Source organism: Hyperoodon ampullatus (assembly GCF_949752795.1).
Source record: "Hyperoodon ampullatus genome assembly, chromosome: 1".
Taxonomy (NCBI): Eukaryota; Metazoa; Chordata; class Mammalia; order Artiodactyla; family Ziphiidae; genus Hyperoodon; species Hyperoodon ampullatus.
The window spans coordinates 189,148,667-189,167,541 of NC_136914.1; the positions used below are offsets into that span (position 1 = coordinate 189,148,667).

At 37.1% G+C, this 18,875-nt stretch overlaps 1 protein-coding gene across 2 annotated transcripts in view; it reads right to left on the bottom strand.

Moving 5' to 3' along the window:
• PRKG1 (protein kinase cGMP-dependent 1) overlaps positions 1–18,875 on the bottom strand; it is a gene marked incomplete at both ends in the record, with an annotated part of 1,229,056 nt that overhangs the window by 240,321 nt on the left and 969,860 nt on the right. The window lies entirely within an intron of this gene.

Below are 18,875 nucleotides of genomic sequence, written 5' to 3' on the forward strand. Positions count from 1 at the left end.
TATTTTGTTGTTTCTGCTAAATAAGTCAGTTAAGATTGGAATGTTATTTTAATTGAGTGAATTTATGTCAACATTTCTCAAAAAAAAGGAGGAAAGGACAAAGGAAGAGAAAAAAGGAGTTACCGGTGTGTCACAGAAGATATGCCATCACACAAAAAATAATAATTTTTAAAACATTACCTCAATCCTAGATGGAAACAAAAATGATTCCATCAAATTGTGCAGAGAACTGTATAAAGCTTGAGAAGTGACTCAAAAGCAAGATGGATTTGAATTTCATCAAATCAGAAATGGCACAGTAATTAACAGAACCTTCAAAGAACTTGTTCATGTAACCTGTGTTTAAAGGGAGTGCAGTATTAATAATGTAAGTCTGAAGTTTCTTGCCAGTTAGTTGGATATTAATAGGTTTTTAATCCTTTAGGTTAAACTAGTCTTGAAATAATTGACCACAGATTTAGAAAGAATAATACTCTCTTGGAGTTCTTATGAAAAAAGAAGAAATGGATTGATGGCCCTCACTAATAGCTACTAGTTTATCCTCTTTCCTTTCCACTGATCACTTTAGATTATCTCATGGAGGCTGTTTTCCTTCCTTCATAAAAATTCATATACAGTTGTATTTTTCCAGTATCCAGTATAATTTGAGAGTCCTGCATTTTAAGGACTCAAGAGACCAAGAGGTTAGTTTTCTTTTTCAACTATATATTCAATATTTTTAAACATATTTTCCTTGGGCTACTCAAGAGGAATCTAGACACAGAAAGTAAGAAATAAAGATTGGCACTTACATGATCCTGGCCTGTATTTTACTGAAAACTTACAGTGCATACTTTGGTGAGCTCTGCTTTCTAACTGTCACAGAAATGCAGAGCTGTACTTTATCTGGGATTTGCTTTGAAAAAACTGTAACAGCAAGGGAGTGAATGAATTTTATGGAACAATAAAAGACCAAAAGATGAAAATGCATTAAAAATCAGAAATAGTTATTATACTCCCTAGGACATTAAAAAGTTAAATTGAAATCTTTTATTGGAAGAACATAAATTGGAAAATATCTCCTGCTGTCAAACATGTGATGCCACATCTGCCTAACTTCACTGTCTTTTAGTCTTGTTATTATTTTCATTTATGTATGTTTAAAAATATTGAATATATGGTTGAAAGAGAAAATTAACCTTTTGATCTCGAGACCTTAAAATGCAGGAGGATGCTCAAATTATACTGGATACTGGAGAAATACAACTGTATCTGAATTTTCATGAATTTGCTATAATTGTCAAAGGTCCTCCCAAAAAAATGGAACCAAAATAGATATACACAGAATCCTGAATATAGTAGATATACAGTATTCTGAAGAATCTCATATCAATGGTTCTAGAAGTTTCCCCCAAAAAGGCTTTTAGTTCAGTATATGTAGTTAGAAACAAAATGTCTATCTATTCATTATTTTAACACATATAGAGTTATGGATATAGATGATAAATATATATTTCAAAAGTAATTGTGGAAATATATTTTAAATTTTAAATTGAATCAGATTTTATGTTTGTTCTGGTCTGGTTGTAATTCTAACCCTAAAACATCTCTGAAGCTTCAAAGTTCCTTTTAAGAGTGCCTAGCTTCACAAAGTTCAGCCCCTAAAATCCCATCATGTGGGTCTTTTCCCTCATAGTCAGTCATTTAAAAGATGGCATCCTCTCTGGGTATGTCCTGCTGACGCAAAATGTAGTTCTGTCCTGTACAATGTAATGCCTTCAACCTGTATTTGAAAGCAGAAATGAGGGAGTAAAGGGTGGGATGCTGCATTCATAACTGAGAACTAGCTTGGGGCAGAGTATAAATTCAGTAACTTATAGCTTTTTAACCCCCTACTTATACCTTTATCCCAGCATCTGCTGCTTTTGGTTTGGTTAGAGCTAGATTCATCTCTGATTTAAAGTTTTAGAGAGCAGCCCTCCTATCCCACTCCCCCATCCCAAAAAAGGGGTGAAGGAGATGACTTTCACAAAGAAATTTAAAAAATGATATAAAGTTAGTAAGAAGATTTAACAGTCACCACTCTATAGAGAAAAGCAGCAGAAATGCCCCTAGGTTTCCGCTTATCACTCTGGGGTTTCCCACCAACAAACATGTAATCAAAGGGGTGAAACACCCACTTCAGAAGTGGCCCAGGGAAAATGACTTTGATATGGAAGGGAAATGTGAGTAACCTAAAGGGAAGAAAAGTCAAAGATTTTAATATGGGCTAAATGCTTTCCCTGGTAAGCAGAATACCTTTAAAAAAAACACAAAACAACTGGGCTTTTATTGTTAAAAAATATGAAAATTACAGGAAAAATATAACAAACATCAGTGTACACTTCACTCAGATTTAATACAAGTTGACGGTATGCCATATTTATTTCAAAATAAAATTTTTTAAAATAAATAATATATTAGACTTCTGTTTCCAACAGTATGTGTGATAGATACCCTGATGAACCAGGCTGTTGGAAACACCTGAACACACTAGATAAAATATTTTAAAAACATCTTTATAAATGCATGATGAGCTGGCAAGACACTAAGGAATATTTCAAGGCAAAAAAAAAAAATGACTAGGGTAGAGAGGTAAGCAAACACTCGGGGTATTTCAGCCTAGGGACATATGTTGAACCCTAGGGTGTGTAAACCTCCACTTGGATGGCTAAATGGAGCTCCCACATGAAATTGGGGCCCCAAAATGCTACAGTGTCAATGTCATGTACAGCAGAAGTACTACTTAGACATTTTTTATAGCCTCAAAATGCTTAAATGAGGGCTTCCCTGGTGGCGCAGTGGTTGAGAGTCTGCCTGCCGATGCAGGGGACACGGGTTTGTGCCCTGGTCTGGGAAGATCCCACATGCCGCGCAGCAGCTAGGCCCGTGAGCCATGGCCGCTGAACCTGCGTGTCTGGAGCCTGTGCTCCACAACGGGAGAGGCCACAACAGTGAGAGGCCCGTGTAATGCAAAAAAAAAAAAAAAAAAAAAATGCTTAAATGAGGCAGAGAATCCATGAATGCCATTCATCATATTAACCAATTAAAGGAGAAAAAATAATTTTTAAAAAATGCAGATTAAGAGTCCAAATAAATTCAACATTCTTTTGTGATTAAAAATGCATATTCTTGACAAACATGGAATAGAAAAGAACTTCCGCTACCTGAGAGAATATCTACCAAAAAGCCAGAGAAAAAATAATGTTCTTAGAAAGAAACATTGAAAGCTTTCCCTTGTGAGTAGGAAAAAGGCAAAGATGCCCACTATCACCACCTCTATTTGACATTACTGTGTAAGTTCTGGTCAGCAGACTAAGAGAACAAAAAGAAATAGGAAGGGAGGGGAAGGAGAAAAATTGCCATTATTCACAGCTGATATGATTGTGTATACAGAAAATCTGAAAGAATACTCTGATAAATTATTAGAATTTAATAAAAAGTAACTGAATACCAAGCAAAGTAGCAGGACACCAAGAGAACAAAAATCAATTATCTATATATTACAGCACAATTAGAAATTGTGCTGTAATACACAGCATTTAGTTTCCCCAAATATCAAGTCTCAAGGAATAAATTAAACAAATGATTTTAAAAACCTCTATGGAAGAAAATAATAAAACATTATTGACAGACATCCAAGAAGAACTAAACAAATGAAAAGATATAACATATTCAGGAACCAGAAGCCTCAATATTATAAAGATATCAACTTCATCCAAATCATTCTATAGTTTTATAATAATTACAAACAAAATGTCACTTTTAAAAAATTTTGGGTCTCAAACTGATTTTGAAATGCTATGGAAGATCAAAATACAAGGATTGGGACTTCTCTCGTAGTGTAGTGGTTAAGAATCCACCAGCCAATGCAGGGGACACAGGTTCAAGCCCTGATCCAGGAAGATGCCACATGCCGTGGAGCAAATAAGCCCATGTGCCAAAACTACTGAAGCCCGCATGCCTAGAGCCCGTGCTCCACAACAAGAGAAACCACCACAATGAGAAGCCCGCACACCGCAATGAAGAGTAGCCCCTGCTCACCGCAACTAGAGAAAGCCCACACGCAGCAACAAAGACCCAATGCAATGGAAAATAAATAAATAAATAAACGTATTTAAAAAAAAAAAACCAGGACCAACTGGAAAACTCCTGAAGAGGAATAAGGCCTGGAACTTATCTTAACAGATATCAGAACTTATTACAGAGCTATAGCTACTGAGAGAATATGATATTGGCAAGATATAGACAAATAGCCCAAGTGAACCAGAATAGAATCAATTAAACAGATATGTTTATATGTAACATATAATAGATGCATGAATATATATTTGACTTATGACAGTGATGGCACTGCAAATTACTGAGGGGGTGGAAGGAGTACTTTACAGTAAAGAGCGTTGGCATAACTGGGTATAATATATGGGAAAAATGAAACTGGACCCTTACCGCACACCAGACTCCCAAATCAATTATAACACCTCTAGAAGACAACATAAGAAAATATCTAAAGATATAAACACTTACTAAATAAAACTATAAAATATGTAAAATATAAATGAAACATTGATAGGGCATATTAAAATATTAATCTTCTCATCAAATTACTGTGAAGTGATAAGCCACAAAAAAGGAAAACATACTTTATATACAACTTATAGGAAATTAGCCTGAAGAATATAATTTTTAACTCCTATAAATCAATAAAGGAAACACAGACATTCATATAAACTCAATAAAAATAATCTAAAGACAGAACATGTATTTCACAGTTTCAAGATAAAGTCAATGTAACTACATAATCATATGTGATATGACCCTGTCGAGGACTCATTCACTACTAAAACAGGCATCTTGTCAAGCACCTACCACGTACAATTCATTAACCATAACATTTTGTTCAGAAGGATGTCAGTGGTCTCAAAGTTGTTCAAATAGCTTGCAGTCAGTACTAGACAGAGTAAAAAGTACATAAGCTTTGGAGTCAATAGAAATGGCTTTGAATCAGAACCTGCCTCTTACTGTTTATGTGATCAAAAGCAAGTGATTTGACCTCTCTGAATCTAGTTTCTATGAATATTAAGTGGAGATAATAGCAACTACCTTTCAGGGTTACTGTGAAGACCCAATGAGCTGATGTATGCAAGTTACCTGCAGTATATTAAGTGCTCATAAAAGTGATAGTGAGAGCACCTGTGGGAGCTGGCACTGTCAGAGCTTCCCTTTAGCTCACAGTGCAGTAATCAATTTACTACCTTTCTTTGTCAAGATGATAGAAGAAGTGCCTTTTTTCAAGTTCAAGGAGCACCTTTCAGTTTTTCATATGTCCAGTAAGAGAGCATTTTCTTCTCTCTAGATTGCAAAAGTTCAGCAGGCGTGTTTCAATATATGCGGAAACAATAGCACTGTCTCTCCTCCTGGGGGCTGTGAAGGAGCACATACTTCTTGGGAGAAAACCATAATGGAAAGAATAAAATCACTATGGACCTTGGGATTAGGGCTCCTCAGGGACAGCTCACACTTTTCCATTGGAAAAGTCTATGCTTTCATACCTGAGTTGACAGCAGAGCTTGGGAATTGACTAGCACTACAGCTGAGATGAGGCCAAAGAAAAATCACTATTTTCTGTGAGAAAACACCCAAAGGTGTTCCTAGGGAGGCAGCAAACTAGCAATAATATTTCCTGCTTTGGAGGTCTTCAAAGATATACACTGCATAGATAGCCACATCCACAAGAGGGCAGAGAGAAGAAGCAAGAAGAACTACAATCCTGCAGCCTGTGGGAAAAAAACCACACTCACAGAAAGATAGACAAGATGAAAAGGCAGAGGGCTATGTACCAGATGAAGGAACAAGATAAAACCCCAGAAAAACAACTAAATGAACTGGAGATAGGCAACCTTCAACAAAAAGAATTCAGAATAATGATAGTGAAGATGATCCAGGACCTTGGAAAAGAATGGAGGCAAAGATTGAGAAGATGCAAGAAATGTTTAACAAAGACCTAGAAGAATTAAAGAACAAACCAACAGAGATGGATAATACAATAAATGAAATGAAATGAAAACTACACTAGAAAGAATCAATAGCAGAATAACTGAGGCAGAAGAACGGATAATGACCTGGAAGACAGAATGGCGGAATTCACTGCCACGGAACAGAATAAAGAGAAAAGAAATGAACACAGCCTAAGAGACCTCTGGGACAACATTAAACGCAACAACATTCGCATTATAGGGGTCCCAGAAGGAGAAGAGAGACAGAAAGGACCAGAGAATATATTTGAAGAGATTATAGTCGAAAACTTCCCTAACATGGGAAAGGAAATAGCCACCCAAGTCCAGGAAGTGCAGAGAGTCCCAAGCAGCATAAACCCAAAGACAAACACACTAAGACACACAATAATCAAACTGACAAAAATTAAAGACAAAGAAAAATTACTGAAAGCAACAAGGGAAAAATGACAAATAACATACAAGGGAACTCCCATAAGGTTAACAGCTGATTTCTCAGGAGCAACTCTACAAGCCAGAAGGGAGTGGCATGATATATTTAAAGTGATGAAAGGGAAGAACCTACAACCAAGATTTCTCTACCAGGCAAAGATCTCATTCAGATTCAACGGAGAAATCAAAAGCTTTAAAGACAAGCAAAAGCTAAGAGAATTCAGCACCACCAAACCAGCTCTACAACAAATGCTAAAGGAACTTCTCTAAGTGGGAAACACAAGAGAAGAAAAAGACCTATAATAAACCCATAACAATTAAGAAAATGGTAATAGGAACATACATATTGATAATTACCTTAAACGTGAATGGATTAAATGCTCCAACCAAAAGACACAGGCTCACTGAATGGATACAAAAACAAGATCCATATATATGCTGTCTACAAGGGACACATTCAGACTGGAAGTGAGGGGATGGAAAAACATATTCCATGCAAATGGAAATCAAAAAAAAAAGCTGGAATAGCAATATTCATATCAGATAAAATAGGCTTTAAAATAAAGAATGTTACAAGAGACAAGGAAGGACACTACATAATGATCAGGGGATCAATCCAAGAAGAAGATATAAATATTATAAATATATATGCACCCATCATAGGAGCACCTCAATAAATAAGGCAACTGCTAACAGCCATAAAAGAGGAAATCAACAGTAACACAATAATAGTGGGGGACTTTAACAGCTCACTTACACCAATGGACAGATCATCCAAACAGAAAATTAATAAGGAAACACAAGCTTTAAATGACACAATAGACCAGATAGATTTAATTGATATTTATAGGACATTTCATCCAAAAACAGCAGATTACACTTTCTTCTCAAGTGCACATGGAACATTCTCCAGGATAGATCACATCTTGGGTCACAAATCAAGCCTCAGAATTGAAATCATATCAAGCATCTTTTCTGACCACAGCACTGTGAGATTAGAAATCAGTTACAGGGGAAAAAACCCGTAAAAAACACAAACAGATGGACGCTAAACAATACGTTACTAAATAACAAAGAGATCACTGAAGAAATCAAAAAATACCTAGAGACAAATGACAATGAAAACACAACGATCCAAAACCTATGGGATGCAGCAAAAGCAGTTCTAAGAGGGAAGTTTATAGCAATACAAGCCTACCTCAAGAAACAAGAAAAATGTGAAATAAACACTCTAACCTTACACCTAAAGGGACTAGAGAAAGAAGAACAAACAAAACCCAAAGTTAGTAGAAGGAAAGATATCATAAAGGTCAGAGCAGAAATAAATGAAATAGAAACAAAGAAAATAGCAAAGATCAATAAAACTAAAAGAAAAAATAAAAAGATACACACTGCATCCCTGAGATAATAAGAGCACCTCTTGTTTAACCTACAAGAGGACATTTTTGTTGGTGATATAGAGTCATGTGGAGAAAAGGATCAATGTGGTTTTCTCTGAGGTGCTGTATGAAGGGCAGAGAGGAAGTGTGAAAAGCTTACTAACATAAACGGCAAGGTAAGTGAATTACACTGTGTAACCAAGACTTGTAAATACAAACCCCTAAGATGAGAAGAAAGGAGGACAAGGCAGGCTCAGCTCCTCAGACCTGCCTCTAGGGAGAAAGCCAGAGCAGCACGCAGCAGTCTGGCGGTGTGAGGATGGTGTGGCATCCTCAAAGAGATAAGAGATGCTGAAGGAAATGAATGACTTCCTGGGTGTAGAACAGGGCCTTTGGGCATCATGAAATCCTGTGCTATTTCCTCATAGGGACTATCCTTAGTTGAGGCCACCAAATGCAGGAGAGAAACCATCTTTCAGAACAGCAGGTTAACCTGGCAAGAAAGTCCCCAAGGAAGGCTTAGTGGTGCTGGATCACTGAACTGGAGAGAATCCTAAAGGTGAGGTTAGAGTTTCAAATGTGTAAAGGTGGTTTCAAGATAGTGAGGAAGAAAATATTCAGAACAAATTGGAGGCTTTAAGTCAACCTCACAATTGAGATTCAAATAAAGACACTGAGAGGTAATATACAAATGAGTCTGAAGCCATCTGGATGAAAGTCTAGAGGAAAGGTATGTAGGATGCTAAGCAGAAAGAGCTGCGGCTACTGTTGCTTCTGCAGTCACTGCTTCTTCTCCACCTCCTCCTTCACCCCCCTCCCACTCCCAGAAGGAGGGATGCTGCCTTTGTCTCTGGCTCCGGCCTGAGTATTTACCTGTGTCAGCCCTTTAAATCCTCAGTATAACCCTATGAGGGTTAGAATCCCAGCTTTGCCAACTGCTAGCAATGTAAATTAAAGCAAGTTATTCCAACTCTCTCAGCCTCAGTCTCATCATGTATAACACACGGGTGATGATAATCCTACTCGCTGGGTTATAATAAGCACTACATAAAATAAGCATAAGAGCTCAATTAAATGAAAACTTTTATTAATGCTCCCACTAGGTCTGTTCCCTTGATCCAAGTTTCTTGTTCAGAATTTCTATTCCTTTTGTTACTTGCACATGGCTTTAAAGAGGAACACATAGCCTGTATTTTTTTTATGAGAAGATTTAACAAGTCACAGTACAGATTTCTTACAGCCTGTAACACTGAGCCAGACCTACTGAAGATGAACTAAAAAGCCTGGGATAATGAGAGGAGAAAAATCTTACAAAATTGTGCTGGGAATCTACTATCTTAAAGCTTACATGTGTATGAGCGGATAATAAGAAGGTAAGTCTTACAGACTACTCAGTAATAGTTTCTTTTTGTAAAAGGTAACTATAAAACCCATTTATGAAACATACATTATGCCTCATTCAGATACCAACTTTAAATAATACCTTCAATTTGATTCTACCCTTCAGCAGGTAAGAAGAAAGCTCCAGACACAAATCTCAGCCCCAGTTTTGCACACACCAAGTTGGCAACAAATTTTTTAATCAAACTGACAACATCACTTTAAAACTAACTCATCACTCTAGACTCCTACTTTCTTTTACTGACTCAAACTGACACGGTATATGAAAATAATTATCTAGGTTATGTCCAAGTACAAAAACAATTTTTTTTTTTTTCACTACAGCTCCCATCAAAGGCTTTTCTTTTTTTTTAACATCCTTATTAGAGTATAATTGCTTTACAATGTTGCTTTAGTTGCTGCTGTACAACACGGTGAATCAACTATACGTATATATATATATCCCCATATCCCCTCCCTCTTGCGTCTCCCTCCCACCCTCCCTATCCCACCCCTCTAGATGGTCACAAAGCACCGAGCTGATCTCCCTGTGCTATTCGGCTGCTTCCCACTAGCTATCTGTTTTACATTTGGTAGTGTATATATTTCAATGTCACTCTCTCACTTCAACCCAGCTTACCCTTCCCCCTCCCCGTGTCCTCATGTCCATTCTCTACGTCTCGGTTTTTATTCCTGTCCTGCCCCTAGGTTCTTCAGAACCATTTTTTTTTTTTTTTTTTTTTTGTGGTATGCGGGCCTCTCACCGCTGTGGCCTCTCTTGTTGCGGAGCACAGGCTCCGGATGCACAGGCTCAGCGGCCATGGCTCACAGGCCCAGCCACTCCGTGGCATGTGGGATCTTCGCAGACCAGGGCATGAACCCATGTCCCCTGCATCGGCAGGCGGACTCTCAACCACTGTGCCACCAGGGAAGCCCAAAATCATTTTTTTTTTAAGATTCCATATATATGTGTTAACATAAGATATGTGTTTTCCTCTTTCTGACTTACTTCACTCTGTATGACAGACTCTAGGTCCATCCACCTCACTACAAATAACTCAATTTCATTTCTTTTTATGGCTGAATAATATTACATTGTATATACGTGCCATATCTTCTTTATCCATTCATCTGCTGATGGACACTTAGATTGCTTCCATGTCCTGGCTACTGTAAAGAGTGCTGCAATGAACATTGTGGTACATGACTCTTTTTGAATTATGGTTTTCTCAGGGTATATGCCCAGTAGTGGGATTTCTGGGTCATATGGTAGTTCTATTTTTAGTTTTTTAAGGAACCTCCATACTGTTCTCCATAGTGGCTGTATCAATTTACATTCCCACCAACAGTGCAAGAGGGGTCCCTTTTCTCCACATCCTCTCCAGCATTTATTGCTTGTAGATTTTTTGATGATGGCCGTTCTGACTGGTGTGAGGTAATACCTCATTGTGGTTTTGATTTGCATTTCTCCGATGATTAGTGATGTTGAGCATCCCTTCATGTGTTTGCTGGCAATCTGTATATCTTCTCTGGAGAAATGTCTATTTAGGTCTTCTGCCCATTTTTGGATTGGGTTGTTTGTTTTTTGATATTGAGCTGCTTGTAATTTTGGAGATTAATCCTTTGTCAGTTCCTTCATTTGCAATTAATTTCTGTATTCTGAGGGCTGTCTTTTCATCTTGTTTATGGTTTCCTTTGCTGTGCAAAAGCTATGAAGTTTCATTAGGTTCCATTTATTTATTTTTGTTTTTATTTCCCTTTCTCTAGGAGGTGGGTCAAAAAGGATCTTGCTGTGATTTATGTCATAGAGTGTTCTGCCTATGTTTTCCTCTAGGACTTTGATAGTGTCTGGCCTTACATTCAGGTCTTTAATCCATTTTGAGTTTCTTTTTGTGTATGGTGTTAGGGAGTGTTCTAATTTCATTCTTTTACACATAGCTGTCCAGTTTTCCCAGCACCACTTACTGAAGTGGCTGTCTTTTCTCTCTTGTATATTTTTGCCTCCTTTATCAAAGATAAGGTGACCATATGTGCATGGGTTTATCTCTAGGCTTTCTTTCCTGGTCCATTGATCTATATTTCTGTTTGGGGCCAGTACCATACTGCCTTGATTAATGTAGCTTGTAATATAGTCTGAAGTCAGGGAGCCTGATTCCTACAGCTCCTTTTTTCTTTCTCAAGATTGTGTTGACTATTCAGGGTCTTTTGTGTTTCCATACAAACTGTGAAATTTTTTGTTCTAGTTCTGTTGAAAATGCCATTGGTAGTTTGATAGGGATTGCATTGAATCTGTAGATTGCTTTGGGTAGTATAGTCATTTTCACAGTGTTGATTCTTCCAATCCAAGAACATGGTATATCTCTCCATCTGTTTGTATCATCTTTAATTTCTTTCATCAGTGTCTTACAGTTTGCTGCATACAGGTCTTTCATCTCCTCAGGTAGGTTTATTCCTAGGTATTTTATTCTTTTTGTTGCAATAGTAAATGGGAATGTTTCCTTAATTTCTCTTTCAGATTTTTCATCATTAGTGTATAGGGATGCAAGAGATTTCTGTGCATTAATTTTGTATCCTGCTACTTTACCAAATTCATTGATTAGTTCTAGTAGATTTCTGATGGCATCTCCAGGATTGTCTATGCATAGTATCATATCATATGCAAACAGTGACAGTTTTACTTCTTCTTTTCTGATTTGGATTCATTTCTTTTTCTTCTCTGACTGCTGTGGCTAAAACTTCCATAACTATGCTGAATAACAGTGGTGGGAGTGGGCAACCTTGTCTTTGTTCTGATCTTACTGGAAATGGTTTCAGTTTTTCACCATTGAGAACGATTCTGGCTGTGGGTTTGTCATATATGGCCTTTATTATGTTAAGGTAAGTTCCCTCTATGCCTACTTTCTGGAGGGTTTTTATCATAAATGGGTGTTGAATTTTGTTGAAAGCTGTTTCTGCATCTATTGAGATGATCATATGGTTTTTATTCTTCAGTTTGTCAATATGGTTTATCACATTGATTGATTTGTGTATATTGAAGAATCCTTGCATTCCTGGGATATAAACCCCCCCTTGATCATGGTGTATGATCCTTTTAATGTGCTGTTGGATTCTGTTTGCTAGTATGTTGTTGAGGATTTCTGCATCTATGTTCATCAGTGATATTGGTCTGCAGTTTCTTTTTTTGTGACATCTTTGTCTGGTTTTGGTATCAGGGTGATGATGGCCTCATAGAATGAGTTTCGGAGTGTTCCTTCCTCTGCTGTATTTTGGAAGAGTTTGAGAAAGAAAGGTGTTAGCTCTTCTCTAAATGTTTGATAGAATTCACCTGTGAAGCCATCTGGTCCTGAGCTATTGTTCATTGGAAGATTTTTAATCACAGTTTCAATTTCAGAGGTTGTGATTGGTCTGTTTGTATTTTCTATTTCTTCCTGGCTCAGTCTCTGAAGGTTGGGCTTTTCTAATTATTTGTCCATTTCTTCCAGGTTGTCCATTTTATTGGCATATAGTTGCTTGTAGTAATCTCACGGTCCTTTGTATTTCTGCAGTGACAGTTTTTACTTCTTTTTCTTTCCTAATTCTGTTGATTTGAGTCTTTCCCCTTTTTTTCTTGATGAATCTGACTAAAGGTTTATCAATTTTGTTTACTCAAAGAATCAGCTTTTGGTTTTATTATCTTTGCTATCGTTTCATTCACTTCTTTTTCATTTATTTCCGATCTGATCTTTATGATGTCTTTCCTCTGCTAACTTTCAGGTGTTTTTGTTCTTCTTTCTCTAGTTCATTTAGGTTAGATTGTTTATTTTAGCTTTTTCTTGTTTCTTGAGGTAGGACTGTATTGCTATAAACTTCTCTCCTAGAATTGCTTTTGCTGCGTCCCATAGGTTTTGGATCATTGTGTTTGCACTGTCATTTGTTTCAAGGTATTTTTTGATTTCCTCTTTGATTCCTTCAATTTCTTCAGTGATCTCTTGGTGTTTTAGTACTGTTTAGCCTCCATGTGTTTGTATTTTTTACAGATTTTTTCCTGTAATTGATATCTAGTCTCATAGCGTTGTGGTTAGAAAAGATACTTGATACAACTTCAATTTTCTTAAATTTACCAAGGCTTGATTTGTGCCCCAAGATATGACCTATCCTGGAGAATGTTCCATGGGCACTTGCGAAGAAAGTGTATTCTGTGGTTTTGGATGGAATGTCCTATAAATATCAATTAAGTCCATCTTTTTTAATGTATCATTTAAAGCTTCTGTTCCTTGTTTATTTTCATTTTGGATGATCTATCCATTGGTGAAAGTGGGGTGTTAAAGTCCCCTACTATGATTGTGTTACTGTCAATTTCCCTTTTTATGGCTGTTAGCATTTGACTTATGTATTGAGGTGCTCCTATGTTGGGTGTATAAATATTTACAATTGTTATATCTTCTTCTTGGATTGATCCCTTGATCATCATGTAGTGTCCTTCTTTGTCTCTTGTAATAGTCTTTATCTTAAAGTCTATTTTGTCTGATATGAGAATTGCTACTCCAGCTTTCTTTTGATTTCCATTTGCATGGAATATGTTTTTCCATCCTCTCACTTTCAGTCTGTATGTATCCCTAGGTCTGAAGTGGGTCTCTTGTAGACAGCATATATATGGGTCTTGTTTTTTTTTTTTTCCATTCAGCCAGTCTATGTCTTTTGGTTGGAGCATTTAATCCATTTACACTTAAGGTAATTATAGATATGTATGTCCCTATTACCATTTTCTTAATTGTTTTGGGTTTGTTATTGTAGGTCTTTTCCTTCTCATGTGTTTCCTGCCTAGAGAAGTTCCTTTAGCATTTGTTGTAAAGCTAGGTTGGTGGTGCTGTATTCTCTTAGCTTTTGCTTATCTGTAAAGGTTTTAATTTCTCCATCAAATCTGAATGAGATCCTTGCTGGGTAGAGTAATCTTGGTTGTAGGTTCTTCCCTTTCATCACTTTAAATATGTCCTGCCACTCCCTTCTGACTTGCAGAGTTTCTGCTGAAAGATCAGCTGTTAAACTTATGGGGATTCTCTTGTATGTTACTTGTTGCTTTTCCCTTGCAGCTTTTAATATTTTTTCTTTGTATTTAATTTTTGATCATTTGATTAATATGTGTCTTGGTGTGATTCTCCTTGGATTTATCCTGTATCAGACGCTCTGTGCTTCCTGAACTTGTTTGACTATTTCCTTTCCCATGTTAGGGAAGTTTTCAACTAAAATCTCTTCAAATATTTTCTCAGTCCCTTTCTTTTTCTCTTCTTCTTCTGGGACCCCTATAATTCGAATGTTGGTGCATTTAATGTTGTCCCAGAGGTCTCTGAGGCTGTCCTCAATTCTTTTCATTCTTTTTTCTTTATCCTGCTCTGCGGTAGTTATTTCCACTATTTTATCTTTCAGCTCACTTATCCCTTCTTCTACCTCAGTTATTCTGCTATTGATCCCTTCTAGAGAATTTTTAATTTCATTTATTGTGTTGTTAATCACTGTTTGTTTGCCCTTAGTTCTTCTAGGTCCTTGTAAAACGTTTCCTGTATCTTCTCCATTCTGTTTCCAAGAGTTTGGATCAACTTTACTATCATTACTCTGAACTGTTTTTCAGGTAGACTGCCTATTTCCTCTTCATTTGTTTGGTCTGGTGGGTTTTTACTTTGTTCCTTTATCTGCTGCATATTTCTGTCTTCTCATTTTGCTTAACTTACTGTGTCTGGGGTCTCCTTTTCACAGGCTGCACGTTCGTAGTTCCCGTTATTTTTGGTGTCTGCCCCCAGTGGGTAAGTTTTGTTCAGTGGGTTGTGTAAGCTTCCTGGGGGAGGGGACCGGTGTCTGTGTTCTGGTGGATGAGGCTGGATCTTGTCTTTCTGGTGGGCAGGACTGTGTCCGGTGGTGTGTTTTGGGTTGTCTGTGAACTTATTATGATTTTAGGCAGCCTCTCTGCTAATGGGTGGGGTTGTGTTCCTGTCTTGCTAGTTGTTTGGCATGGGGTGTCCAGCACTGGAGCTTGCTGGTCGTTCAGTGGAGCTGGGTCTTAGCATTGAGACAGAGATCTCTGGGAGAGCTCTCACCAATTGATATTATGAGGGGCCAGGAGGTCTCTGGTGGTCCAATGTCCTGAACTCAGCTCTCCCACCTCAGAGGCTCAGGCCTGACACCGGGCCTGAGCACCAAGACCCTGTCAGCCAAGTCTACATGAATGTAGACATTTCAGAATCAGAGCTAAAGAGCAATCATACAAGCTTTCCGAGAGAAAAAAATTAAGTCACATCCAAAAGATCAGGAAGCAGAAAAACCTCTGACTTCTCAAATAGCAGTTCTGAAATTAATTAATCTCTGTGTCCTCCATTAAAGGGCAGATATAAGAACTGGAATAGATTATCTTGACCTCACTATCAATTATAACCTGCCTTAGGAATCTGTTCAAAAGGTGATTTCTCCTGTTTCTCTCTTTTAAAAACAATGGAAAACTTCCCACTGTTAATATATAGCAAAAAGAGGGGAAAAAAAACAAAAAACCATCTGGTCTGCCCTCTCTGGCTGTTGCTACGTTGCAGTTTATGACCCCAAAACAATTTTCAACCTCAGCTGAGGCATTTGAGAAGGAATTATATATATGTACATTTATATACACACACATGTGCTTATGTATACACAGAGACATACATATTCTGTCCAATTTTAGACCTAGGTGTCTGATTAACCTAGGAGAGAAAACTGCATTGTTCTGGCAGGTAAACTGGAGGTCACTTCAAACAGCCCAGGACAATGGAAGTGTGAATAGGAAAAAAATAATGCCACAGTTCTTATAGAAGTCCTACCAGGGCTTCCCTGGTGGCGCAGTGGTTGAGAGTCTGCCTGCCGATGCAGGGAACACAGGTTTGTGCCCCAGTCCGGGAAGATCCCACATGCCACGGAGCGGCTGGGCCCATGAGTCATGGCCGCTGAGCCTGCGCGTCCGGAGCCTGTGCTCCGCAACGGGAGAGGCCACAACAGTGAGAGGCCCGTGTACTGCAAAAAAAAAAAAGAAAAAAAAAAGTCCTACCAGTGTCTTCTTGACAAGCCATCCCAAGAAAAAGAAAATAATCTCTCCTTCCATACTTTCAAAGTATTTCCAAAGAAGAAGGAAACTGAAGATGTTAAGGAAATAGGAAGTCTTGAGTCTAGTTCAGTAGATTGAGGGTGAGGAAGGCAAGATCATGGCATTTATATTCCTTCTCTGTGTGTACATTTTCCACACTCACACATCTGGCTACAAAGTTAAGCATATAATTTTGGTGGATTCACGGATTTCAGGTTGAAAACCCCTGCTCTACAGGAAAGAACACAAAATAGATGTATCACATACCTGTAATTTATTAATAGAATTATCCACATAGGGACTGGACACACAATTTCCACATCTAAGTTTAGACAGACAGAATTTCAACTATATTAAAAAGATATTATAGTAATTCACAAATTATAGATTTTTTCATATTTCTACTTTTTGAATTGGTGTTTGGACCTTAGAATGTGTATTTCTCTATAGAACAATGGCATAAATGGTATTTTAACTCCCAGACTCAACCCCCATAATCCAATTTTACCCATTCAATAGTCTAAACCTTAATGTTGTTAAAACTATCAAAATACCAAATTCAGGCAAATAATGACTGAATTACATAAAAATAATGGAGAGGAGAGTGGGATAAAAAGGATAAAAGAGAATGCAGAAGAAGTTGTTTTTCCTCTTTTGGGGTCAAAAACTTTTCTGTAGACAGCTATGCAGCATTTCATCTCCTTTTATCCATTGAGAACTAGGATCACAAGATTACTTACAGACTCACACAATGAATATATTCATATAAATTTGTCTAAATTTGTCTCTATCCCTAATACCTCAAAAGTGGCTTCCCTTCCCATTCTGTAAATGAAAACTCTTTTCTCCTTTAGTGCAGACAGGGTCAGCCAGCAATCTGATTAAATATGTTGACATGATGTATAAATGATTAAACTTCCAGACTCTGAAACATTTGTATGGTTAAGCAATTTGTTAATCCTGAGAATATCTAACTGTTAGAAATCAATGTACCATGATGACATGTTGGGGAGATAGGAAAGATGTTTTTGGATGATGGAAAAGAGCACAAGGACAAGCAGTCATTATCCAGAAGTGTGTGAGAAAGTCACTCTTTAAAGATGGAGCTGGGTTTCAGCAGATATTTTCTTCTCTGCTGACCTTACAGATTTCTCTAAATTGTTCACAGGCTCATAATATGCAGGCTGCTCAATGAACTATGAGACATTTCTCAAAGTAAGGATGGGCCCTGGGTGAAATGTTCTATTCAGAACTTTTTAAGTTTCCTTTCATCATCATGAACTTCTTTGGAGGTAACAGCCATAGCTATCGATTGACACTACAGAGTATCTGATTATCTTCTAAATTTATCTTGAACTTACTTTTCTCCATCTCTGGGGATGCGTAATATAAGGTTTATCCCTACATTGGCCTCAGTTGCCATCAACTTGACCTTGGATTATCACACAATTTCTACCTATCCTGTCCTGCCTCATCCTGCTCCTTTTAATCCATTCCCCACATTACAGAGAATGATTTTTTAAATGTATATTAGATGGTGTTACTCTCCACTGTCTAAGCCTGCAATTGCCCTCTACTAATTTCAAAATAAAACCAAACACCTTAAATGGATTTAAGTCCTTGTATGACAAGATCCATCTAGCTTCACCCATTCCTCCTTCTTTAAGTCTCTCCCCTTCCACCATCCAATAATTAATGCACCCTATAATTTGACTTTTTTTTCATTTTTTTGGCATTTGTACTTGCCATGCCTTCTCTTACCTCTGGATTTTCCCCCTTACACTAAGGCTGTCATCACAGCCTTTATATTCTTTTGCTCTTCTCTCTCAGCTGTCTAAATGTGAGATGACAGGCTATAAAGTATTTTGGGACATATAGGAAAAGTTTAAAAATATGACCTAACTTTTAGAAGAAAATATAGAATAGTTTTATGATATCTGAAAAGGGAAGGATTTCTTAAACAAGATACAAAAAAAAAGGTCAAACCACAAGATTGATGTATTAATTAAAATTTAAAACTACATTTAAATTAACATAAAAAACTTTCTGTAGAACAAAAGAACTTATTAAAGTTCAAAGAGACAAGCCATAGACAAGGGGAGGATATATAACTGGCAAGAAATTAGTGTCTAAAAAATAAAAAGAATTCTTACCAATCAACAAGAAATAGACACTTTCTCCAAAGAAAAATCTAGAGGAAAAAGTAAAAAGAATACACATAGGCAATTCACAGACATCCTTCCTTTCCTTTCCTTGACATTATTTACAACATGAGCATCACAAAACATACATATTTACTAACCTCAAATTTAAATGTCAAACATGCGATTTTAAGGTATATTTTTTTATTAAATAGAATCTGTAATTTCCAAATAGGAGAAGTGTTTTGCTTTTATTCTTAACTCTAGTTGTAGATATAATGTGCACATATTTACCAATGGAAAATATATATATATAGGGAAAATACTGCACCTAAGTGTTCTTTAACCATTTCCATGGTAAGCTTTCTTTTTTGAAGATATCCAATGATCAGTAAGTAAAATAAGAGTACTGAAGAAACAAACTTGACAGACT